Below are 27,528 nucleotides of genomic sequence, written 5' to 3'. Positions count from 1 at the left end.
TCTCCCCCCTGATCCTATCTTGTTTCATTTATTTCTTTCCTTCCCCCCAAACCCCCATGTTGCATCTCTACTTCCTCATATTAGGGAGATCATCTGATCATTGTCTTTCTCCAATTGACTTATTTCACTAAGCATAATACCCTCTAGTTCCATCCACGTCATCGCAAATGGCAAGATTTCATTTCTTTTGATGGGTGCGTAGTATTACATTGTATATGTATACCACCTCTTCTTTATCCATTCATCTGTTGATGGACATCTAGGTTCTTTCCATAGTTTGGCTATTGTGGACATTGCTGCTATAAATATTCGGGTGCACGTGCCCCTTTGGATCACTACGTTTGTATCTTTAGGGTAAATACCCAGTAGTACAATTGCTGGGTCATAAATTAGCTCTATTTTCAACTTTTTGAGGAAACTCCATGCTGTTTTCCAGAGTGGTTGCACCAGCTTGTATTCCCACTAACAGTGTAGGAGGGTTCCCCTTTCTCCAAGGGTTCCCCTTTCTCTGTTCCCCTTTTTCCTCTTCTCTCACCAGCATCTGTCATTCCCTGACTTGTTAATTTTAGCCATTCTGACTGGTGTGAGGTGCTATATTGCTATGGTTTTGATTTGTATTTCCCTGATGCCGAGTGATGTGGAACATTTTTTCATGTGTCTGTTGGCCATCTGGATGTCTTCTTTGCAGAAATGTCTGTTCATGTCTTCTGCCCATTTCTTGATTGGATTATTTGTTCTTTGAAAGTTGAATTTGCTGAGTTCTTTATAGATTTTGGATACTAGCCCTTTATCTGATATGTCATTTACATATATCTTCTCCCATTCTGTCAGTTGTCTTTTGGTTTTGTTAACAGTTTCCTTTGCTGTGCAAAAGCTTTTGATCTTGGTGAAGTCCCAATAGTTCATTTTTGCTTTTGCTTCCCTTGCCTTTGGTGATGTTCCTAGGAAGAAGTTACTATGGCTGAGGTCAAAGAGGTTGCTGCCTTTGTTCTCCTCAAGGATTTTTTTTTTTTAAGATTTTATTTATTTATTTGACAGAGAGAGATCACAACTAGGCAGAGAGGCAGGCAGAGAGAGAGAGGAGGAAGCAGGCTCCCTGCTGAGCAGAGAGCCCAATGCGGGATTCGATCCCAGGACCCTGAGATTATGACCTGAGCTGAAGGCAGCGGCTTAACCCACTGAGCCACCCAGGCGCCCCTCCTCAAGGATTTTGATGGATTCCTTTCTCACATTGAGGTCCTTCATCCATTTTGAGTCTATTTTCATGTGTGGTGTAAGGAAATGGTCCAGTTTCACTTTTCTGCATGTGGCTGTCCAATTTTCCCAACACCATTTATTGAAGAGGCTGTCTTTTTTCCATTGGACATTCTTTCCTGCTTTGTCGAAGATTAGTTGACCATAGAGTTGAAGGTCTATTTCTGAGCTCTCTATTCTGTTCCAATGATCTATGTGTCTGTTTTTGTGCCAGTACCATGTTGTCTTGATGATGACAGCTTTGTAATAGAGCTTGAAGTCCGGAATTGTGATGCCACCAACGTTGGCTTTCTTTTTCAATATTCCTTTGGCTATTCAAGGTGTTTTCTGGTTCCATATAAATTTCAGGATTATTTGTTCCATTTCTTTGAAAAAGATGGATGGTACTTTGACAGGAATTGCATTAAATGTGTAGATTGCTTTAGGTAGCATAGACATTTTCACAATATTTTTTCTTCCAATCCAGGAACATGGAACATTTTTCCATTTCTTTGTGTCTTCCTCAATTTCTTTCATGAGTCCTTTATAGTTTTCTGAGTATAGATTCTTAGCCAAATCAGAAGAGACCCCAAATTGTGGGGGGAAGGAAGAAGGTAAAAATAAGTTCAGAAGAGAAAAAAAAGAAAGAAAAAATATAAAAAAGAAAAATATATATATAGATATAGATTAGACTGGTGAGTAGAACAGGCTCACCCACTTAATTTTGGGAGTATTTTAGTCTCTTAGAAGAAACTACCTCCCAAAATTTTAAAGAATGAAAAAAATATAAATACAATGAAGGGATGGAATATGACTATAAAGATGAAAAAAAAAATTTTAATTTCTAAAAAAGGAGTTGATAAGGTAAGTTGGTTGGGAGAATAAAGAAATAGAAAGTGGAGAGAATTTGCTCAGGCTGGAGACTAGAACAAGCCCAGTGCTAGATTTAGAGTGTATTTAGATCTATTAGAAGTTGTACCTCAAATTTTTAGGAGAAAAACCCTATGTGTATACAAAATATAAAGTTAGTTACAATGAAGGATAAAATATGACTATAATAATGAAGTTTCAAAAAAGATAACTTTTTAAATGAAAGGTATTGTTGAGATAAACTAGTTAAAAAACATTAAAAGAAAAAAAATGTTAAAAGAGGTAAAAAGGGTAAAAGTTAAAAAAAATAGCAGAAAAAATTTATAAAATTAATTAACTTTGCAAGACTAAAAAATCATGGGGAGAAAGCCATGAATTCCATGCTTTGCTTTCTCTTGCTCTGGAATTCCAACGTTCTCCTTGGTAAGTGAACTTCGTCTTAGCTGGATTTCTTGTTGAGCTTCTGGGGGAGGGGCCTGTTGTAATGATTCTGAAGTGTCTTTGACCAAGGCAGAATTGCACAGCTCTTACCAGGGGCTGGGCTAAGTAATCCACTTGGGTTCGCTTTGGGGAGCTTTTGTTCCCTGAACGCTTTCCATAGAGTTCCAGAGGGTTGGAATGAAAATTCATGGCGGCCTCCCAGTCTCTGGCCCCAGAGCACTCCTCAGTGCACACTCAGAGAAAAGTGCTCAATCACTCCCGTCTCCACAGCCTCCAGTCCCTCTTGGAGAAAAGCGCTCAGTCACTCCTGTCTCCCTGGCCTCTGGCTGCACTCTGAGCTCACTCAGCCTGTGACCAAGTGTCTCTGTCTCTGGCACACAGCTCCGCCTGGAGTCTCCGGACCCTACAGATTCCTGAGCTCTTCCAGGGGGTTTCTGCCAGGAGCTTGTGGGACCCCACTTACAGAGCAGTGGCCTGTGCTACAGATTATGGTTCAAGGTAACCCCAAGTTGAGAGCTCACTCCTTGGCTCTGTCTCTGTATCCGGGTTCCCAGCTTTAATACCTGCGAGCTGTGCGACAGACACCCCCAATCTTTCTGTGACCCTGCAGGATTTGAGATCACGCTGTCCCCGTGTGCGCTTCATCCCAGTTTAACCTCTGGAGCAATGTCCCTCAGTGGAGCCGACTTTTAAAGTCCTGATACTGTGCTCCATTGCTCCACCACTTGCAGGGCGCTTTCCCCTCCCCACCACAGTCTATCTTCCCGTTGCTTTGGGTTCACTTCTCCGCAGGTCCTATCTTTCAGAAAGTGGTCAATTTTCTGTTTCTAGAATTGTTGCTCTTCTCTTCGATCTCTTATTGGATTTGTAGGTGTTCAGAATGGTTTGATAAGCTATCTAGCTGATCTTCTGCTACCTGATGTCATCTCAGCCTGCCATCTTGACTCCTCCCCCCAGTTGTTCTTTTCTACTTGCAGAAGGGGCCATTTGTATGTCTTTGGAGAAGTGTCTGTTCATGTCTTCTGCCCATTTTTTGACATGATTATCTATTTTTGAGTGTTGAGTTTGAGGAGTTCTTTATAGATGTTGGATATCAGTTTGTTCTCTATAGTTAAGAGTTTGTTTCTTGGTTTGCCTCTTTATGTCTGTTTTCCCCCTTGCTTGCTTGCTTTGTTTTGTAAGTTTCACATATGAATGAAATTATATGGTATTTGTTTTTCTCTGACTGACTTATAAATTCAATTATTTATCTGACATACATTTATTGAGCTGCTTCTTAGTGAGCTGTTCAAATTATTAAGAGAAATTGGATAGTGCAGCAGTAACAATTAATGTAATATAATATAATATAATATACTTTTTTTAAAAAGATTTTTGTTTATTTATTTGACAGAGATCACAAGTAGTCAGAGAGGCAGGCAGAGAGAGATGGGGAAGCAGGCTCCATACTGAGCAGAGAGCCCAGTGTGGGGCTCAGTCCCAGGATCCTGAGATCATGACCCAAGCTGAAGAGAGGCTTAACCCACTGAGCAACCCAGGTGCCCCAATATCCTTTTAAGGTTGTCCTTAAATGTTAAATAATTTTGCATGAAATTTCTTTTCATTATTATTATTATCAATGACTATATAAAGCAATGCAAAATTATTTTCCAGGCTATCGTATTTCTTTATCATGAAAATGGAGTCAAACAAATCAAATTATGGGATAACCTCAAGGGGAAAAAATGCATAAGTAACTAAAATATGACTAAGTTCTTAACTAGGATAGCAGTACTCATAGTCTCCACTCTGGGGGAAAAAGGGGAGGGGAGAGAACAGTACAGTCTCAGATATAGTTTCCTAGGATTGTTTTTTTATATTTCCCCTATAAGCTTTCTCAATTTTTTTATTCACTATTATCTCAGATTTAAAAGGACACATTTAATTTCTGCTCCTTCTCTGTCTCCTTCCTCTCCTCTTCCTCCTTCTTCTCCCTTCATCTCTCCTCCCTCTCCTCCTCCTCCTTCTTCTCCTTTCTCCTTTTCCTCCCCCCTTCTTCTTCTTCTCCCACTCCCCCTGCTCCCTCTCCTCACCATCCCCTTTCTTTTCTTCTTCCTCCATCCCCTTCCTCTCCTTGCTCCTTGACCATTTTGAATTTTTAATTCAAATTCTGTTAGCCTCCCCCTTCATCCTCCTTTTCCTCCTCCTCCCCCCCTTCTCCTCCTCCTCCTCCTCCTCCTCCTTCTTCTTCTTCTTCTTCTTCTTCTTCTTCTTCTTCTTCTTCTTCTTCTCCCTCTCTCTCCTTCTCCTGTTTGTCCCATTCCTCCTCCTCTTTTTCTTGCAAAATCACCATACATTTAAACAGGTATCACAAATATTTGTATGGTGTTCAATGACCTAATGTTTCCCGAGAAAATGTAGTCCTCAAAGAAGGTTTAGTTGAATACCTAGCGAGGGAAAATCAATCAGCCATACACAGCAAGTAAAGGTTATTGACTATTCAAAGCGATGGTAAGAAAGAACAATACGTTTTTTGGACTTAATTTAAAACTATAATTACATAAAATTGGTATTAATGTTATAGTATTACAATTTGATTTTAATTGGATCTGTTTTTTGAATTATAGAAAATATTATCTTATCATTATTTCCAAAATTATGCCATTTTTAAAAAAGTTTTAATTTACTTGACAGAGAAAGACATAGCAAGAGAGGGAACACAAGCAGGGGGATTGGGAGAGGGAAAAGCAGGCTTCCTGCCAAGGAGGGAGCCTGATGCAGGGCTCAATCCCAGGACCCTGGGATCACAATCTGAGCAGAAGGCAGCCACTTAATGACTGAGCCACACAAGTGACCCCAAAATCATGCCATTTTATAAAAACTTTAACTTCGCAACAATTTCTCATTATTGTTATTTTATACTGACCTTTTACAAAGGCATACCTATAGTATAAAAACATTTTTGTTGTTGTTCCTCTGCATTTAATGTTATCTACCTTATAATTTGGAGAAAGACAATTGTCAAAAAGGCAGAGAAATGTTAAGAGAATATTTGCATGAACCATAAGGAAATATTTAGTTATTCTGACAGAGATGGTTTCAAAATAGGTAATTCTGAAACAACATCCATGTCATATTACAATATAAAAAAACATAGTCTGAAAGGGAGACCACAACAAAGGAAGAGGAAACAGACATGGTGCCATTTACCTGCTTATAGAATGTTACTGGATAGGTGGCCTTCATAATCATAAATTTATGAGTGTTTTGGCTATATTTATTTTAAAAGCAACTTTTCCTTTACAAACAAAAGGTATGTTAGTGATGAAAACTAATGAGTAAAAGAGCAATATAATAAGGGGACAAAGATGACAGTAGAGGGCACCTATACACCTCAGGGTACAAATAAGAGAAGGACAAATAGCAATGTAGTAGAAAAATTACATTTCTGTCATGGAAGTGTGTAGTTGACCTAATGACAAGGTCGAGTATTATGCACTGAGTGTAAAATTAATGTCAAGTTGAAATAGGTTTTTCATCTGGATGGCACTTGCTAATGCAAAGCATTTTAAAAAGAAGCCATCAGCAACACTTGGAGAAAGATAATTCTGAAAGGAGAAGTAATTCATGTCATTTATTTTAAGAGGAAAAATAAACCCTTGAGAGCAAAGCTTTCATTTCCACGTTTAATTTTGAAGAAAAAGAGTCAGATGCAGACAAAAGTCAGACAGATATCAATAATTACTTATGTCCACCTGGAAGCAGGATAGTAATTTAATTTGAATTAAGGCAAAATTGTACATTTTTTTCTTTTTACTGATAAAAGACTTTTGATATAATGTCCAAACTTAACCAAAGTAGCACTTATTATTTTAAAAAGAAAATGGTAAACAATGTTACTTAAACTAATAATACTTGATGTGTTAGATGAGAATCAGGTCTCCAGCCAGCACTAGACTTTCCAGGCCCCTGGAAACTAAATGTCTCTGTCAAAGCATGTAGGAAATAGGTCCTGCTTCTCAAACGTTTCTCTGCCAATCTGCCATTGAATGTTAAGGATCCAGATGCACTAAGAAATGGAAAGAAATGGTTCTTAGATCATCACATAGACGTCTACTCATTGCCTTGAACCATCCTCATTCAATGAAAGTGAGAACAAGAACAAACTCTAGAGTTAAACCACTGAACTTTTGAAATTTTCTCTTTCATACTTAACTAATCCACCTGCAAAAACTATACCTGTATTTTCCTTGAAAAACAGTGACTCTTCACACACTGTTAAAGTTTAAGAGGAAACTATTAAAATCTGAAATATAATAATGTGCCATACAGGTTTGGTAAATAAATACCCATCTTCTAGAATCTTGTAAGAAGGATTTCCACATGGGTATAATCAGTCTATGGGAACATAGACAACATACGAATAATTTATTACAAATTCAGGCCAGGCTGGGTTTTATCTGTTTGTTTGTTTTCTGATTTTCAATGTTATAAATACGTATTTCCAATTTCCATTCACTATGTAAGTAAATATTTGGGGGAAAATCTGTATTCATTTTATTTGGAGGAATTTGTGATAAAAGATACATCGAACTTGATACCTGGCCAATTTAATACCTTCAAATAAATTATGAGAGTCTCAAGAATGAATACTTCCTTTTTTGAAGGTTGAGTAATCACCTTATATTTCTTTATCAGTAATTTCAAGCTTCAATACCAATTAAAAATAATTAAGTCAAATTCCATATTAACAGGTTTTGCATACAATGTTGAGAACTGTATCATAAAGGTTGATTTATGGTAAATAAAACATCAGTGTCAGGAATGGAGTTTTTTTTCTCAAGATCCAGAAGAATAGAGAGCAAAGCAAAATTATAAAACTGGAAGTCAGAAGGTAACAGGCACACACATATGAAAAATTTAGTAGCAGAAGGACAATAATAGTTTGCTTAAACTGAGCCTGGAGACACGTTTCTTGTGGTTTCCTCTTAGCTGTTCTTGATGTGTTGGTTAGCACACATCTACCTATCTTTCTTTCTTTCTTTCTTCTCTATTCCTTTCCTTCATTCTTTCCTTCCTTCCTTCCTTTCTCCCTGTCTTCCCTTCTTTCACTCTCTTTTTCATTCTCTCTCCCTCCCCCTTTTCCTCCTTTTCTCCCTTCCTTCCTTCTTTTCTTTCTTCTAACTTTCTTTCAAGATTGTGTTTATGATGAGTGCCTGCACCCTTCCCCCTTCCAAACTATTCACATTATGTAATACAGTGTGTACAAAGACATTTAAATATGAGACAAAAATAACTACTTCATAGATTTTATTTCCAAGCTGTTATTGCCCAGAATGGACTAACATACTTGAGATGTATCAGATATTATATTAGACAACATCTTTCTTTGCTTAGGATACAATATTTTCTGGGAATAATAAAAGTTTTGAATTTAAAGTCTTTAAATAAACCACATATTGCCTTATTATGTGCAGAGGATATCACAATAAATAGCTAAATATTTAAATAAAATAAATAACATATTGTTGATATGTACAGAAGATATCACATTAAGTTGCTAAGTAGTTTTACATTATCAATATTATATTACTAGCTCTTGTGAAGTAGAATAAAATTCATGGCACAAAAATCTTTTGAATTCTTACTATCTGTACTATCTGTATATATTTTGAGTTCTTATTATCTGTATATATGAACCAATGTGACAAATTTCAGTCTTTAAATATCTGATATTATAGGAATACAGTAAGGAGATTGATTGCTTCAATATAGGATTAATAAAATAATATTTTAAGTTGTCAAAGTCTCCAAAGGAGAGATAGAAATTAAAGCTACCACTCTGTTATAAATGGTAGTTGGGGTGGGGTTGCTGGGTAGCATTTATCTGAAGAAGCTGGAAATTCTTTCTTTCAAATTAACCCAGTTGCATTGTTTTTTTGTTTTGTTTTGTTTTGTTTTCTGGGGATCCTTAATGAACTTCACCTGGGATCTGTAGTTAACTAACCTCCCAGGGATATATTACAATTACTATTCTGCCTTCTTCAAGAGTATGATGTGTTTTAAGATGCCTTGAAACTTCTCTTTGCATAGATGAAGTACAAGATCCCATGTAGTAATGAGAAAATGTGCTATGGACTGGATACACTAATGAGACTATTTTTGGGGGGGGGGGTACCAAATTACTTTATTTGAAGGAATGGTACAAATGAAAGAAGTTAAGTAGATGTTTTGGTACAACTTATAGAAAAGGTAAGGTAACCCCAACATGCATGCATGGCCTCAGGGACCAGGTGGCTCTGGGAAGACAGCCTAAGGCTTAGCTCTCACTATCACTGTTTCCCAAGGTGTGCTTGTCAAAGAGATACTCTGCCATGCCAGATTCGGGGGCCCCCATCTTGCGCAGGTTGGTTACGTGGTCACCCAATTCTTTGATGGATTTCACCTGCTCATTCAGGTAATGAGTCTCAATGAAGTCACACAAATGGGGGTCATTTTTATCAGTGGCCAGTTTGTGCAGTGCCAGTAGTGACTGATCCACACTCTTTTCCAAGTGTAATGCACACTCCATTGCATTCAGCCCATTCTCCCAATCATCACGGTCTGGTTTCTTGATATCCTGAAGGAAGATTCGGCCACCTCGTTGGTTCTGCAGCTTCATCAATTTCTCAGTATGTTCCCTCTCCTCATGAGATTGGTGGAGAAAATATTTAGCGAAGTTCTTCAAAGCCACATCATCACGGTCAAAGTAGTAAGACAGGGACAGGTAGACGTAAGAGGCGTAGAGCTCCAGGTTGATCTGGAGGTTGATGGTGGCCTCCGCGTCCTGGTGGTAGTTCTGGCGCACCTGCGAAGGGGACGCGGTCGTCGTGGTGGCGGCTGAGGAGAGGCGGTGGCGGGCAGCAGCTGCGGGGCGCCGGAGCGGCGACGGGGGGCCTTGGAGCGGTCCGAGGACGCTGTGAGGAGGTGGCGGAGGGCTGGCTCTGAGCGACCGGCCGGGGCGAGGGGTCGAGAGCCGGGCTCCATCCAAGCACTGTTGAAGCAGGAACACTAAAAAAAGTTTAGTGATTTTTTTTTTTTTTTGCATATTTGATGGTTTAGCTAAGAAAATACACTTAAATGGGTTGAAATGAATTGGCTCTCATCTCTAATTGTAAATTTTAAATTTGTCATCTTTATTGCAATTGACAAATGAAAAGATTTTGTAACTAAATCTCACTCATTTAGCAAATGAGAATGTGTTTTTTCAAGTTACATAGGACCAATGTTTATAGTGATTGAATCTTAATTGTCTTAAGAAATAAAAATTGTGGCAGACTTTCTGTACTATACTATTTAATTTTTATGTAACTCTAGGTCACCTTTGAATACTTGGAGAAGGGCATGATGTGAGAGACAATGTCCATACATAAGAAAGAAAAAATAACTAGTTAATGAGGATCTAGACCAGGCAGAAGCAAATGGAATATAAGGCAGATGCAGAGGTAGCAGCAGATAGAGGGCATCGCATGTGATGAAGGATCTGTCTTTGGTAACAGCAATCACACATGCTGTTTTGAATCAGGAGAAAGAAAGAGAGTAAGTAAGGAAGCAGGTGGATTTAAGATTTGGTCTCTGATAGTTCAAAGTTTCTTCCTAAGTATCTATTTTCTTAATGATATATGAGGAAAAGGGGAAAAGAGGGCTTAAAAAATGAGATTTAAGAATGGAGAAGGTATATGCCCAAATTATTTTAGAAAGGTAGGACAAGAAATGACCAAGGAAATATGACAAAATCTCTTTGAATTGCTGAGCACTCAGATAGGGTTGCTGATTTATATTTCCATGTATTGTGCTGCTTACTTAGTGAAAAGCTCCCCAGGCCAGAGAAAGAGGATGACTGGAAATAACCAGGGCTGTGGGTGTCTTATGTGCATACATCAGAAAGATGGAGCAGAAGGCGGGCCAGGGGTATTTGTGAGGCAGTGACTGTAATGATAGAAACTAATTTAACTTATGTGATTTTATTCAATATATTTTAATAGAATATACCTAAGAGAACTATGTAAAAGCTAATGGTGTTAGACTATACTATGCATGAGATACATGAAATGAAAGATGGAATACTTTAATATGTTGCATTTATCACAAACAGTCAGTAAACATTACAACATAAATGTATGGCATTTTGAAAGTTATGTTATAAGGTCCTTAATTACATAATATGCCTACAGACAGAAATACAATAATTATTGACACATCATGTTAAAAATACAATTTAACTCCAAGTTTTATTAAAATTATACTTGAAAGGTTTCTACAATCCATTTTAATAGTAAGTAATAAGAAATTTTTATTCTTTCTCTAAAGTCACCTTCTGGAATGGAGAACAACTGGATATTTTACACAAGCATGTTTTGGGGGATTTTTTTTTTTTTAAGATTTTATTTATTTATTTGAGAGAGAGAGACAGTGAGAGAGAGCACGAGCGAGGAGAAGGTCAGAGAGCGAAGCAGACTCCCCATGGAGCTGGGAGCCTTATGCGGGACTCGATCCCGTGACTCCAGGATCACGCCCTGAGCCGAAGGCAGTCGTCCAACCAACTGAGCCACCCAGGCATCCCTGGGGGATTTTTTTTTGAGCAGAGTTTTACATTTTCAGCCACATTTTGTCATAGTTTAACCAGTCTTGAAAAGAGTATGAATCGGGCAAGATTAGATTACAGGGCAATAACAAAGAATCCCAAATACATCGATAAAGTTATAACACTTGCCTTGTTTGTTTTCATTTTTTCCTTTTTCAATTTCTCTCCCAAGTCACATATATAAAAAGGTCTAGGGCCTCTCATCTGTGTCATTGTCATTTTCATGAAGTAGCCACCCACTATTAGAAATATTGCCTCAAAAGGGGAAAAAATGACCCTGAGCCTCCTCTATATTTATTAAATAGTCTACCTGGAAATGAGACAAATTACTTTTGCTCACATTTTACTGGAAATAATAACAAGAAAAAACATAATTTTAAGATGAGAAAGTTCAAGCATACAGAGTGACTGAAGAAAAAGAGCTAGCATATTTGTGAAGCAATGTAATGTATATTAGACTCCTTGTTAAATAAAAAACAGTGAAACTTCTTGTGGTATAAATGTCAAAATTCTGAAGTAAACATTAATTTTTCTGTGTGTCTTCCTGATTAGAAAAATTGATTTACTTTCTCTATTTCTCATGTCAACTAAACATCAAAGTTGAATTTGGAATTTAACTGCCATTTAGCAATTGGTTGAGAAAAAAATAGTTTTTCAGAGTTAAAAATGGAGAAACATTCCTTGTCGAGTTAACTGAATGCAAATGGTACTATAAATTTGATTCCAGCTCTATTGAAAATAAATTCCACATTTATGTGCTTCTGTAATTAGTTCCAATCAGCATGCTATAAATATGTAAAGGTTTTACCCATCTATCACTTGTATCTCCAGTTTAAAGCGCTTCAGCTGAAAAGACAAACACAAATTCTGAGCTGGCATTCCTTCAGAATGGATTTGACTGTGGATAAAATAAAAGCTATGGATAACTCCTTTTATTTTCTTGAGTATTAAAGTCTTATTTTTCCTTCTACTGAATAAGTATTCATTATTCTCTAAAATTAAAAAAAAAAAAAACAAGAGAGGTCATGTTAAAATTGAAAAGAAATAAATTTTGGTTATCACCAAGGCTTGAGAGATGGTGATAAATCCTCTTCATTAATCATCTAAAAGTTTATACAATGATAGCAACAGCAGAATAAAAAAAGAAAGGTTGCTTAGTAAATATTTAGTTGAAAGAGTGTGGGAGTTTCCCATAATTCCTTGCCTTTCTCTTATAGTGTAGCTCTTCTATTTACATCAGTAGTGTTCAAGACACTTACAACTGTGAAACATGTATGAAGTCTGACACACTTCAGGCAGTAGCAATGCTGCACTTTTGCAATGATCCTTGTGAAGGTCTACAGGTGGGATGGAACACATCACTTGAGGGATGCTTTGCATTTCAAATTTTCTCAACAGGGTGATGCCTTAAAATATACAATTGGAACGTTACCTCTGCAAGGGGTTCTGACATACCCAGCGTCAAATAGGTTATTTTGGTTGAGAGTAAATGGAAAAATATCCCAGCACTAATTTTCTTTATATGTAAAATAAGAAGTCAAATCTGGGAATTTCAGTGGGTTCATATGCCTAGAAATTGTCAGAATGTCATGTTAAATATTTCACTAGTATAGCTTCAAATCCATGCCATCAGAAGCATCTATATAAATAAATAATCCCCAACAAGAGCAAACAAGAACAACTAATAATGGAATAACTATTCCAGTATGCTTGGGCTAGATAAGTTTAGGTATAATACAACTGATTTTTATCCAATTTGTGAATTTATTTCAGTTAGGTAATGAGATTTCGATCTCAAAACCAGTGTAAATTTAGTGGAATTTTGTTTGGGAGCACCTCATTTTTTTAGATACTACAGGTATTTGAAGATAGTGTATTACTATGACTCTTTCTTAATATCTCAATATAAACACGCATTTTAAAGGCATCCACTACTCATCAACTCGTTTATTTAGCATGTATTTATTGAATACCTCCTATACCCACACATTGGTAATGAAAAGGTGAGAAAAAAATGATACATTCTGGAGCACCTGGATGGCTCATTTGGTTAAGCATCTGACTTCAGCTTAGGTCATGATCTCAGGGCCCTGGAATTGAGCCCATATCCTCAGGCTCCCTACTCAGCAAAGAGTCTGCTTGTCCTTCTCCCCCTCCTCCTTCCTGTGCACCCTCACTCTCTCTCTCAGTAGATAAAAAAAGCTTAAAAAAAAGATACACTCTATCCTTGTAGCCTAGTGGCAGAAGACAGTCACCCAAGTAAATTAAAAATAACAAATACAGGTAATTGTTATAAAAGGAAACTATAAATCACTACTCAAAAACATATAATGCACACTTCACTAACTCTGAAGATAAGGGAAGGTTTCCTGTCAAAAAAAAAAAAAAAGACTTTTAGCTATAATACAAAGAGTTGTTAGAAGTTAAATAGACAAAACTCAATGTTTGGGAAGCAGAGCTCTGCAGAGAGAATTTCTTGGACCTGAACAATATACATGAAAGTCCTAAATGCAGAAAATAGCATGAGATGTTTGAGGAAACTTCATCAAGCCAGTGAGAACAAGAGGGCAGCCATCTGGAGAAGGAAATGTAGGACATAAAGCCAGAATGCTTTACAAGGTATAGAAAATACGGGATCTCATATGCCAACTTTAAGTGTGTGTTTTAGGACCATGAGTAATGAGAACTTAAGCAGATTCTTTAAATTAGAAGGTATTATTAAATTTGCATTTTTAAAAGATAATTTTGCTTCCGATGTGAAGAACCAATTAGATGTGTGGAACACAATAAACTATGTAACATATAAAATAAAGCTTTTCCTTCACCATGCAGCAATCACCATAAGACTGTTAAAGGAACTTTTTTCAATAAAAATTGCTCTAAAAGTAATACCCTTATGGAATTTTTTTGAAATTTTTTGGTAATGGAGATGGAGATTTTCCATCTAAATACACATATGTATTCAGTCTCTAAAAGGAAAGGCTTAGTAAATTGAAATAGTTGCTATGTGATTTAAAATGAATAACTTAAAAGTGAAGATTAACAAAGAAAAATTGATAGAATACATTGAACAGTAAGAGGCAACTATAGGGTTTTTTAATTTTTAATTTTTTTTAAAGATTTATTTATTTGACAGAGAGATCACAAGTAGGCAGAGAGACAGGCAGAGAGAGAGGGAAGCAGGCTCCCTGCTGAGCAGAGCGCCTGATGCAGGGCTCCATCTCAGGACCCTGGGATCATGACCTGAGCTGAAGGCAGAGGCTTTAACCCACTGAGCCACCCAGGCGCCCCTATTTTTTGTGGTTTTTTTTGTTGTTGTTGTTGTTTTATTGGAAACAGTATTTTGAGTATTTTTTTTTACTGATTAAGATACTATAACTTTTTTTTTTTTAACGATCACATTTTTGGTTCTTTATTAAAAACAATATTGTGAATTCTGCTAAGATATTTTTTTCCAATTTATTTATTTTCAGAAAATCATTATTCATTATTTTTTCACCACACCCAGTGCTCCATGCAAGCCGTGCCCTCTATAATACCCACCACCTGGTACCCCAACCTCCAACCCCCCCCACTTCAAACCCCTCAGATTGTTTTTCAGATACTATAACTTTTTAAAAAATGTATAAGATACATTGTTGACAAACTCACTATATTATATTACAGTATCATATCATATTGTATAGTATAGTATATTACCATAAAGCTATATTTCCCTATCTAACTAAAAACACCTTCTTCTATTAAAACAATAAAATCCAAATGGCTAAATAATTACAAAATTTACCAAAGATGTACTAACCTATGGAGGCTATCTTATTATTGATATATTGTTAATGTGGAGACAAAAATGCAAACAAATCTAATTCTTACCTAGTTTGAAAATCATCCTATTAATTCAAGTAACATGACTTTTTTTTCAAAAAAAATTTTTTTAAAGTAGGCTCCATGCCCATCATGGTGCCCACATATGGCTTAAAAAAAAAAAAAAAACTTGAGATAAAGACCTGAGCTGAGACGAAGAGTCATATGCTTAATGATGAGCCACCCAGGTGCCCCGTAACATTGCCATTTTAAGTCATATTCTTAAGTGTTAATAAAATATAAGATGTGATAATCATGTGCTGCTTTACTCTCATTTTAAGGAAAAGTTATTTAAGATACATAAATGAGGACATTCAAATGCCAACTTTTCACTATTTGACTACTATAGAAAGAATAATGCAGACTCAGGGACCATCCTCAAAAACCTCTGTTCACATACTCTGGAAGGCCAAGAATAACTTCCAGATGAGGGCATAATTGTCCATTTTACGATTTTTTATAAAATGAGCTTTCTCGCACTTGGCAGTCTCCAGTAATACATTAAGTCACGGCAGGTATTAATTAATGATGGGTGCCCTTCTCTTGACATCCTGAGTCTTAAAAATACTTTATCTTTCACTAGATTAGAGACTGTAAGAAATGACTAAAACCAAGAATAGGAATTAATTAAAGATTTCCTTAACCTCAAAGGTAATGTCTGATTTGTTTTCAAGCTGAATTTCACAACACCCTTGTCAGAATCAAGCTCAAATCAGGTGACTTAATGGAATATCTACTGAGTGAAAAATTAGCATTAACATCCTGAAAGAAAATAAACACAAGTACAAAACTGTTATAACACTTGAAGTCATATGATTATATAGAATAGGCATTTAGAGTTTTATATTAATAAATATGATGAGAGATTCTTTTTGATTATTTCTATCACCAGCATATTGAGGCAGTAAAAATAAGTATATATTGTGGTTTTGTTTTGTTTTGTTTTTTAGTTTGTAAAATGGCTTACACCCATTTAAAATGAATATCCATGTCCTTCTTTTAATAGCATTGTACATGTAGTTAATATAAAAAGTGTGGGAGTCCATAGTCTCTCATCTCCCCTTCCAATTTACCCATATGGACTCTGAAAAACAATCTGAGGGGTTTGAAGTGGCGGGGGGGGTGGGAGGTTGGGGTACCAGGTGGTGGGTATTATAGAGGGCACAGCTTGCATGGAGCACTGGGTGTGGTGAAAAAATAATGAATACTGTTTTTCTGAAAATAAATAAATTGGAAAAAAAAATACACAGAGGAAAAAAAAAAGTGTGGGATAATAAAATGGAGAGAATAACCTGTAGTCCTGGGATGGTGGTTAATATTTATATTATAGCATCATAGTTTTCTTTTCATCATCAACATTGTAATAATTGTAGGGATGGATTTTTTATTAGTCAAAATGTCATAATCAAAACATGTCTCAAAGATGATGCCTAATGGGACAACAATTTAACTAGGAAAAAATATTGTAGAAGGAAAATATTCAAAGTTGTTATAACCTTTACTGCAGTGGTTTTGTTATTTTGACTATTGTCTAATGTCAAGTTCTCTGATTGGAGTCTCAGTGAGTTAATTCCATCTTGGACTATTCCTCTAGAAGGAACAGCAAAATTTCTATTTGGAAGGGTCCTTAATAAAACGAATGTGAAAATCATTACACTAAAGGTATGTATGAATTTTGGCCAAGGATAGATCCTTACGACAACAAAAATGAAAGCGTATCCCAGTTACATCGCAGTAGTTAAGGACATATTTTTGCAAATTCATTTGAAATGTACCTGAATTCAAATAAGCACCAGAAGGTGCTCACAATCTTTGTATCTTGACTTTTGTCAAAGAAACATATCCATCCTTTTACAAGAAGGAGTACATCTCTAATTATAACAAAGAAGATATATAGCATATATTTTACTGGAAATTTTCATCTAAATGAAAATGGGATAGTTTATATATTTATTAAATTTGTATCTTCTAAAACTGAAACAAAAATAAACTATTGGGACTATATGAAAATAAAAAGATTTTCCACAGAGAAGGAAACCATCAACAAAACAAAAAGACTGATGGGAGAAAATATTTTCTTTTTTTTAAAGATTTTATTTATTTATTTGTCAGAGAGAGAGCGAGCACAGGCAGAGTGGCAGGCAGAGTCAGAGGGAGAAGCAGGCTCCCTGTGGAGCAAGGAGCCCAATGTGGGACTCGATTCCAGGACGCTGGGGTCATGACCTGAGCCGAAGGCAGCTGCTTAACCAACTGAGCCACCCAGGCGTCCCAAGAAAATATTTTCAAATGATATATCTAACAAGGGGATATTATCTAAATTATATAAAGAACTTGTACAGCTCAAACCTTCCCTCTAAAAATACCACAATATGGTAAAAAGAGGCAGAGGACTTTAATACACATTATTCAAAAGAAGACTTACAGATAGTGAACAGATACATGAAAAGATGCTCAACATCACTCATCATCAGGGAAATGTAAATAAAAATCACAATAAGATATAACTACACACCTGTGAGAATGGCTAAAATAAAAAGATAAGAAATAGCAAGTACTGGCAAGGATGTGGAGGAAAAGGAATTCTCATGTACTCTTGGCGGGGCTGTAATTAGTATAGCCACTGTGGAAAATGGTATGACATTTTCTCAAAAACTAAAAATAGAAATACCTTATGACCCAAAAATTTCACTACTGGATACTTACCCAAAGAAAAAAACAAAAACACTAATTTGAAAAGATCTATGTACCACAATGTTTATTGCAGAACTATTTACAGTAGCAAGATGTGGAAGCAACCTAAGCATCCATAAACAGAAAAATGGATAAGGAAGAGATAGTATACACACACACACACACACACACACACACACAGGAGAATTATGCACCATAAAAAGGATGAGTTGGTGCCATCTGCAGCATCAAGGGCCCTAGATGGTATTATGCTAAGTGAGATAAGTCAGTCTGAGAAATACAAATACCATAAAATTCACTGATATATGGTATCTAAAAAAACAAAACAAATGCATAAACAAACAAACAAAAAGCAGAATCAGACCTATAAATACAAAGGACAAGCTAATGGCTGCCAGAAGGGACATGGGCAAAATGAGAGGTGGGCCATGGGAGATACAAGCTTCCAGTAATAATGAAACTATAACAAATTCCATAATAACGAATATATAATGAATAATATAGTTATTATTATATGTATTATAATTATAATTATAAAATAATAATGAATAATATAATCCCATAATAATGAATCTATAGTGAATGCAAATAAAAATAACAGGATAGGGAATATAGTCAGTGATACTGTAATAGTACTGTATGGTGACAGATGTAGCCACACTTGGCAGGGAGCATGGTATAACATACAGAGATGTTAAATCACTATGTGGTCCACCTAAAACTCATGTAACATTTTGTGTCAAATATCCTGAAAAAGAATTCTAAAGTAAAATGTATGATATTTAAGCTAATCCATTGCTTGATAAGATGTTATCATTTGGCAAGCTCTAATCATAGGAAAATAATTCCAAGGTCCTTGCTTGGAAACTTAAACAGATTTAGCTCTGCAAATGATTCATGAGTGACATAGGCTTTAGACACTTTTGATAGTCAAGTAGTATTTGTATAAATTCTTCATCATGTGATGAAATGAAAATTCCCCTGGGAGACAGGAGTTGTGCATTTTCACCTCATTTCTGCTGCTTCTTAGTTGGGCAAGTCACTGAACTGGCCAAATCCCTAAATTCTTCATATATATCTGTACAATTCTCATTTATAAGTTCTCTAAGGTTTTTTGTTATCTAATATTCTATCGTTTTTACATTAACATTTCCAGAAGTGGAAAACTCCATACTCTTTATTAACCAATACATAGATATTTTGCACAAGTTTTGCTGAATGATAATTATACCCAAAAAACTATTTTGGAATTTGCCTACATAAGACCATGATTGTATGTGTCAAAATAAATGACATTGTATAAAACCTGTATAAGTAACTTTTTTTTTTTAAAGATTTTATTTATTTATTTGACAGACAGCGATCACAAGTAGGCAGAGAGGCAGGCAGAAACAGAGAGAGAGGAGGAAGCAGGCTCCCTGCCGAGCAGAGAGCCCGATGCGGGGCTCGATCCCAGGACCCTGAGATCATGACCCATGCTGAAGGCAGAGGCTTAACCCACTGAGCCACCCAGGCGCCCCGAAAACCTGTATAAGTAACTTAAGTGAACCTTAAAACTTAATCTCAAAACGCCCTATGAGATGCAAATATAGATCTAGTTACTCCAAATTTAATTGATTCGGGAACTGATGCTTTCTTATTTGACTTGTACAAATTTAGTATAGAGGCACCTGGGTGTCTAAGTCAGTTTAGCATCCAACTATTTTGGCTCAGGCCATGATCTTGGGATCCTGAGATCGAGTCCCACATCGGGCTTTACTCTCAGTGTGGCGTCTGCTTGGGATTCTTTCCCACCTCTCCCATCCTATCTGCCCCTCTGTGCACTCTCCCCTCTCTCTCTCTCTCTCTCTCTCAAATAAATAAAATCCTTAAAATAAATAAATGAATATATAAATACATTTGTAAGTATAAAAAGGTCATCACTAGTACTAAAAATGTAGCCCTCTGATTTATATATCAAAACAGCAATCATCATTGGTATAGCACTTTACATTTTCAGTGTTCTGTTTTTCACACATATTACTTACCTTATTATTTTCCTGGGCTTGAAAGTGTAGAGGACACTGAAACCATCTACTTGGGTACCAGTGGGAACCACAGATATCTAACACATAGATAAAGGAGTTAGTAAGGGAAGAAAAAGGAACATGTGAGTAGATGGAGGAAAAAGAGGGAGAGTGAGGGGAGGGGGTTGGAGGAGGAAAAAGAAAAAGAACCATGTAGGAAGTAATAAGATTAATACTGGCCAATCATTTACCGCTTATTTTACGACATCTGCTGCCCAGGGACTTTGAAACAGGAAAATCTCTCCTATTGAAGGCTTTGGCATCACTAATTATTGCAGTATAGCATAAAGTTTTGTTAGATCCAACCATTAACTCAATTCCCAGCTCATTTCACATTATCTAAATTCACAAGCTGACACTTGAATATAAACTCTTACAAATGAACTAGTTTTGAAGTGTATTTGTAACATTCATTCAGTAATGTTTCAAGTACTACTTGTGTGCTACGCTGTGTGCGAGGTGCTTAGATACAGTGAACATAAGCGCTGTCTCCAACAGAACAGTTCCTAAATTGTAATTTACATTAAGAGTCACCAAGGGGCGCCGGGGTGGCTCAGTGGGTTAAAGCCTCTGCTTTTGGCTCAGGTCATGAGCTCAGGGTCCTGGGATCGAGCCCCACATCAGGCTCTCTGCTCAGTGAGGAGCTGCTTTCCCCTCTCTCTCTGCCTGCCTCTGCCTACTTATCTCTCTCTCTCTCTCTCTCTGTTGAATAATTAAATAAAATCTTAAAAAAAAAAAAAAGATTCACCAAGAACCTTGTTAAATTCTTCAGTGCTTGAGCCATAGCAAAATAATATGATAAACTGGTTGTAGAGTAGACTCCACAAATTGGCATTTTGAATTATGAATACAGGTAGTTATAGTTCCAATATAAAAACAAATTGCTTTGGAGTCAGAATATGAGGATAGATAATTAATTAATTGAATAATATGAAATAAGATCTTTTTGATTAATTATTTTTATTAACATATAATGCATTGTTTGCCCCACAGGTACAGGTTTGTGAATTGAATCTTCAGGCTTACGCACTTCACAGCACTCACCATAGCACATACCCTCCCCAGTGTCTGTAACCCAAACACTCTCTCCACACCTCCCTCCCCCCAAGCAACCCTCTGTTTTGTTAAAGATTAAGAGTCTCTGATGGTGTGTCAAAGTACAGGATAGTATATGAAGAAGATAACTAGAAAAAAATGAATCCAGTCTGTGCTGAGGATCAAGTGAAACTTAGTTTAAGACCTAGAAGATGTATAATATTTAGCCAGATGAAAATGTTATGTTTTCATCAATGCAAATGTTGTATCTTGAAGGAAATTTTTTAGGAAGAGAAAACAACGGGTATGAAGATCCCAGTGATTGGGAGGAGTTTAACCGGTATGTCAGAGGACGTGTTAGTATAACTAGAACCCAGAAGGAGGACAGCTGAGGAAAGGAAAACCAATGTCTTTACCCTGAGCTCCTCATGCACTTCTCGTTCTCCCTAGAAACTCTCCAACTCTCCAAGATCCAAAAAACGCAAGATAATGCCTAGCACAGCACGAGGTCATTGGCTGGGATGTCTTCTGGCAATTCCACGCCTGTGATATACCAGTGTTTAAATAATTTCAGTGTGATCTCTGTATATGGACAGAAGATTAATCTGGAAAGTTAATTGGGAGCTAATGATGAAACACTTTGTGGATAACGTTAAGGATTTTTAACTGCATCCTGAGAATAATTAGAATCCACTGATAAAGTTTAAGCAAGTGAATTCCATGATTAGAAATATATCAGTATCAAAGCGTCTGCGGATAAGAGTGTAAAAGAACAGAGGCAGAAATACCTTCTTTCAAAGCAGGACAGGGGAAATGTACAGAGGTCTATTTCACTGTGAATGTTGAATATTAATTCTCAGAACATGAGAATCAAATTTAGAGTTCTCAGCTGGTCACACAATATTGAAATAGTGTCTAGACTTGCTGATTGGCATCTGAGTGCCTGTTTCTCATTAAAGTGTAATACTCTAGCTAAACACGAGAGTAGTTGAGTCTTCAAATGAGATTTTCTATTCAGAGCCAGTATAATTTGGTTCTCCTCTCACTGAAGTCTATTATCACTTTGTCAAATTATACTACTGTATAACATAAAATCTAGTTATAGAGACTTGAAATCTAGATTTGGCAGCATTTAACACATTTTTATCTTGCTCCCAAAATCTCTTTTACCACTATAAGCTCAAGTTTTTCAGCCTATCACATCTAGGAAGGCAGAAGAATGCACAATTACTTCATAGTTCAGGCCATAAACTTTGCACCATTATGCAATGAGGTAATATGTATTGCGATTTTTCTCTCAGTTTTGTTTCTTCTAAAATGTTGTTCTCATTTCTGATTTTAATATTAAAATGTTTTCAGTCCTGCCATAAAAATGTGTAATGTGACTGTTTGCATATCTTCTCTGCCCAGTGAATAATGCAGTCTCCTAAATATTAAAATGTTCTCATAATTAGTAGTGTCTGCTGTATCCACTTAATGCTGGGTGTGCTTCAACTTCTTTTGATGCTTCTGGTAATTTACTCAAGCAAACTGCATACTGTAAATGAAGTCAGTCATTATATGTTGCACACTGTAAACTAATGAATATACATTTAAAAGTCTTTTCTCTTATCTCCAGTGACTTACGTTATATTTTATTCATTGAAAATTAGGAGAGATGTTTAAATTACTGCTGAATCAATTAATTTAACTTGATAACACAGTTCATCAATGTGACTAGGCACTAAAGCAATTTCTTTCCTGTTTTTTTTGTTCTTGTCCTATCCTTTTTAAATGTCTTCATTGTTGACCCGACTTCCAGAAAATTAATTCTTCACACATTTTATTTGTTCTATCAGCATAACAGAAACAAAAACTTCCAGCCATAAATTGTACTTGCAGTTAGAGCTCAATGATAAATAGGTTCTTGTTCTCTGCTACTTCCAGTGATGAAATGCTATTAGCAGTGAACTCTTACTTTACTACCCTAGGCCCAATGAATAACATTAATTGTTTTATAACCCTCCACCAACTCATTCTGCCTGATTCATAAAACAGTTATGCACCATTTAGAAGCATTTCTCAGTAGGCTTCATTTTCCCCCTAAAACAAAGACTTTGACTTCATTAATCTCCCGTTTTCTCTCAAAATACAGCAGGAACTTTGAATTATACACTACATTTTCACAATTCTCATAGTCTCTGAATTAGCTGAGGCAGAGAAGATTTAAAGTACATCTAAATGCAGATTTAGCACAAAAGAGTTGTAAGGAAAAGATGTCAGTTATTTTTAACAAATACTTCTGTTACCTAAATTTCTTTCAGTTAAAATATTTTAGCAAATATTATGCAAAAACGATATTTGGTGCCTAAACATCAAAGAACAAAAATGATATTTGAAGTTCATCACAAATGAACACTTAACAGCAAGTGCTATTCAGACCAGTATTCAAAAATATGAAGAAAAAATAGAAATCCTGTATTTACAGTTCAATGGGAGGTGGTAGGAAAGATTGGCCTTAATTCTTGGCCAAGGCTCTGAATATTCCAAATTATGTAACCCGGTAATCCAGAAAGGTGGAGAGAGCAGGCAGTGAAATTAAATTAATAATTAAAAATCTTTTAGCAATCTATAAAAGCATTGCATGAGGAATTTTATAAAGAATATTGTATCTCACTATGGATATGTAGAAAGCCATGTTTAATATGTGCCGGTATAGAATGCAGTCTTCTAGGTAAATGAATTGTGTTGACTTGTATTAACCATTAAGACCAAGTAATAGGGCGCCTGGGTGGCTCAGTGGGTTAAGCCACTGCCTTCGGCTCAGGTCATGATCTCAGGGTCCTGGGATCGAGGCCCGCATCGGGCTCTCTGCTCAGCAGGGAGCCTGCTTCCTCCTCTCTCTCTGCCTGCCTCTCTGCCTGCTTGTGATCTCTCTCTGTCAAATAAATAAATAAAACCTTTAAAAAAAAAAAAAGATTCTTTAAAAAAAAAAAAAAAGACCAAGTAATAAAAAATAAAGTTTTTGTTTCATCTTGTCTTCATTTCCTTATGCAGGATAAAAAAAATAACATAATATCTATATCTGTGTTTTGAGCACATATGACATGTTAAAAAAAACTGTTGTAAAATTAACCATTGGAAAATATGGATCCGTATGAAACATTAAAATGAGTAAGAATGGGGCAGACTCACAAGAAGACCATGTATACAAGACAAGAATGCAGAGTAGACATCTTTTTTTATTATTTAGATGGCACTATTAAAAAACAAATTCAGCCTCCTTTTTTTTTTTCTGCATTAAAGATACACCAAAAAATTGAGGCCAATTTAAATAACAGTGTCCAGAATGAATCAATATGTAACGATCGGAATGAATCAACATGTAACAAATATAAGCTACATATGGGAGAAACAACTCTGTCCATGACCCCAATAAATGGAGTGCATTTCTTTCATTAGTTACTACTATTCAGAGTACTGAAAACAATTGGATCACAATAAAGGATTAGAATAGGCAGTCTTTAATTATGGCTATACATTTAGCAGCCATAGGAAATCTACACACTTCTAGAATTATCTGACTTTACTAAAAGTGAAGAATATTTCTAGACATGCTTTAAGGTTTTTATCTCCATAATCATTCAATAAGATTTTTTTTAATTAGGCACATGTTATAACAGAATTAAAATGACTAAGATAACATCAGTCTTTATCTTCCTTCCATATAAAACTACTATAGTCAAGGATTTAAAGGGAAAGATTTATGCTATAATATAAATAACTATATTAATAAATAGTAATGAAGGCAAAGAAATATACTTGCATATTTTGATTTTATAAAATATATTGATAATCATATCTATTGATAATCATAGCTTGACACATATATTTAAGATGACTGCTGCATAGTTGTTTATCTCTTTATTCAATTTTAAGTACAGTGAAGAATTATACATTTATTTGGATAAATATTAACACTAGTGAGAAGTACAAAATTCTCTCTGAAAACATAGAGAAGAATGTCCAGGAAATATATACATGTTTTTGCGTGGTGGAGAAGGTTGGAGAAATGACATAGGGGAATGAGCACAATTGTGGATCGAACGCTTGTGTCTTCTACAAATTAATATGTTGAAGCCCTAACCTCCAATGTGATCTACTAGGATGTGGGGCCTTTTGGACATCATTAGGTTTAGTTTAGATAAGCTCATAAGGGTAAGGTCCTGAAGATGGAATTAGTGCCTATGTTAGAAGAGACCAGAGAATGTTGTTCTCTTGTTGTCCCTCTCTCTTTCCATCAGGCAAGTATATACCAAAAAATTGGCTGTCTGCAAACCAGGGAGTGGGTTTTCACCAGGCATCGATTATACTGGCCCCTTAATCTTGGACCTCCAAACTTCCAAAACTGTGAGAATGTCAGTCATATAAGCCACCGAGTTTATGGTATTTTGTTATAACACCTCAAGCCACCTAAAACAAGAACAACTGCCAAACATTCTAGTAACTTCTATTTCATGTGTGTGTTTCTGTGTCTTTGTGTATGCATATGTATACCAAGTTCCTTATTAGCAAGTATAACAAATTCCATTTTAGTGTGTGTATTTGTATGTGTGTGTTCTTCATGAATAATTTTATATAAAGGTACTATTTGAATAAGAAAGGGCTTTCCTAAAACTTTTTGTGGAGATGACTTTGAATTGTATTTCTACATGGAAACAGTTTATTTCTATTTGATTAATTTTATAAACTAACTCATAATTGTACATATTGCAGTAGGAGAAAGTAACTAAGTAGGATAGGCTAGAAATTATGTTGGGTATAATAAACTAAAATTTGAGAAATAAAAAATAAAAAGAAACTAAAAGATTTTTAGTGAATCAAATGTTTTATAAAAATCTGACATCTTTGGGGCGCCTGGGTGGCTCAGTGGGTTAAGCCTCTGCCTTCGGCTCAGGTCATGATCTCAGGGTCCTGTGATCGAGCCCCGCATCAGGCTCTCTGTTCAGTGGGCAGCCTGCTTCTCCCTCTCTCTCTACCTGCCTCTCTGCTTACTTGTGATATCTCTCCTTCTGTCAATAAATAATAAATAAAATCTTTTAAAAAATAATATGACATCTTCATCTCTGAGAAGGCAGTTTTTACCTTTCCATAAACACATGGTTGTTAAATGCAGTGCAGAATTCAACCCTTAAAAAAAAATGACTTCTAAATAGTGTAACATTTTGTACAACTATCAAACTTACATATGGACAGTCCTATGCTTTCAGTTCCTTATTCTATGTTTAAACTGTTTTTGAGTAATTGGAAAATGCAGCAGCACATAAACTAAATAAAAGTCTTAAGGCGGAAAGGAGAAATATATTTAAAAATATAATGTATAAATAGCATATTTCATAGTCAGTTTTATATACCAACTTGGCTAAGGTATAATGTTTGATTGAACATGAGTCTAGATAGGTGTAGAGATTATCAAAAATCAATGATGAAAAAATCAGTAAAGTACATTACCCTGGAGAATATGGGTGAGTCTTATTCAATTAGTTGGAGGCCTTAAGAGTAAAATTGGAAGATTCTCAATGAGGAAGACATTTTTCCTTAAGTCTTCAGCATAGAAATCTTGTCTGAGTTTCCAGCTTGCCCTGTGGATTTCGTATTTGCCAGTCCTGGCAATTATGTGAATCAATTCCTTTATCTATAAATGCACAAAGACTAAGAGTTATGGTATGCATAATATATTAATGTTAATTTGGATCAGGGTGAAGATAGTGGCATTAAATAGGACATCCTGAGAAACACTTATGTGACCTTGTGTGTACCTATGTGCACATATACTGAAATTTGGGACAGATTTTTGTGAAGGTTAAAGAAAGAATTTGTAAGGAAAACCAGTTTGGCTGAGTAAAACAATTTATTATTGCAATTAAACATGTGATTTCATGTAGATACCATGAAGATCTAAACAATGTGTGTTTATGACTTTTAATTAATTGGCATTTGATTATAAATTTTTATATAATGAGATTTGCTAGAAAATGTGGACTTTTTTGTTAAATATATCAATTGTCCTGGACTTTCTAAGTTCAGTGACTAAGCAATGACTTTTTCCAATGATATCAAAACATACTTCTAACCTTTGTTATTTTTTGAAGTTCAGAACAAATGTCAAACCAAGAGAAATTATAGCACTTTACAATAGAGTTTTCAAAACCAGAGTACATACATCAAACCAAATTTTATCTTTAATGTTCTATATTATAGACCATTTTTATCAAAGTAAATGATTTGTTGTGTCAAATTTTTCAAATTATAGCTTCTCAAATAAAACACAATTCTTTTTTATTTAATTATTAAAGAAAACAATTGTTTTGAAATAAAATGTACTTACATTATACTTTGTAAGAAAACTGTTGGTTTCATCATCACATGAATCTGTTTGCCTATTACATCATTTCAAACCAATGTTAATGCACATTACATAATCTATGCCCATACTTCTTGGGTAATTTTTGGTAAAAGTGAGTGTCACAAGTGACACAGACTGGTAACTCTACTGGACTCTATTCTGATCTTATGCTTAAAAAACCCCACTGAATTATTATACTTAGAATCATAATATTCATCATCATATATATAAGCAAGGTCATCTTGGGTAATCCTTTGATATGATCCAAAAACTAGTGGAGATACACACATATATATACACACATACACAGTTTGGGGGAGAAACTGAAATAACTATCATGG

At 35.6% G+C, this 27,528-nt stretch overlaps 1 pseudogene; it reads right to left on the bottom strand.

The window, feature by feature from the left end:
* Positions 1-8,750: 8,750 nt before the first annotated feature.
* Positions 8,751-12,599, bottom strand: LOC122907487 (annotated as a pseudogene).
* Between the last annotated feature and the right edge of the window lie 14,929 nt (positions 12,600-27,528).

This window comes from Neovison vison, chromosome 5 (genome assembly GCF_020171115.1).
Source record: "Neovison vison isolate M4711 chromosome 5, ASM_NN_V1, whole genome shotgun sequence".
NCBI lineage: Eukaryota > Metazoa > Chordata > Mammalia > Carnivora > Mustelidae > Neogale > Neogale vison.
The sequence above is the reverse complement of the archived record's forward strand: the minus strand, read 5'-3'. Positions and strand labels throughout refer to the sequence as shown.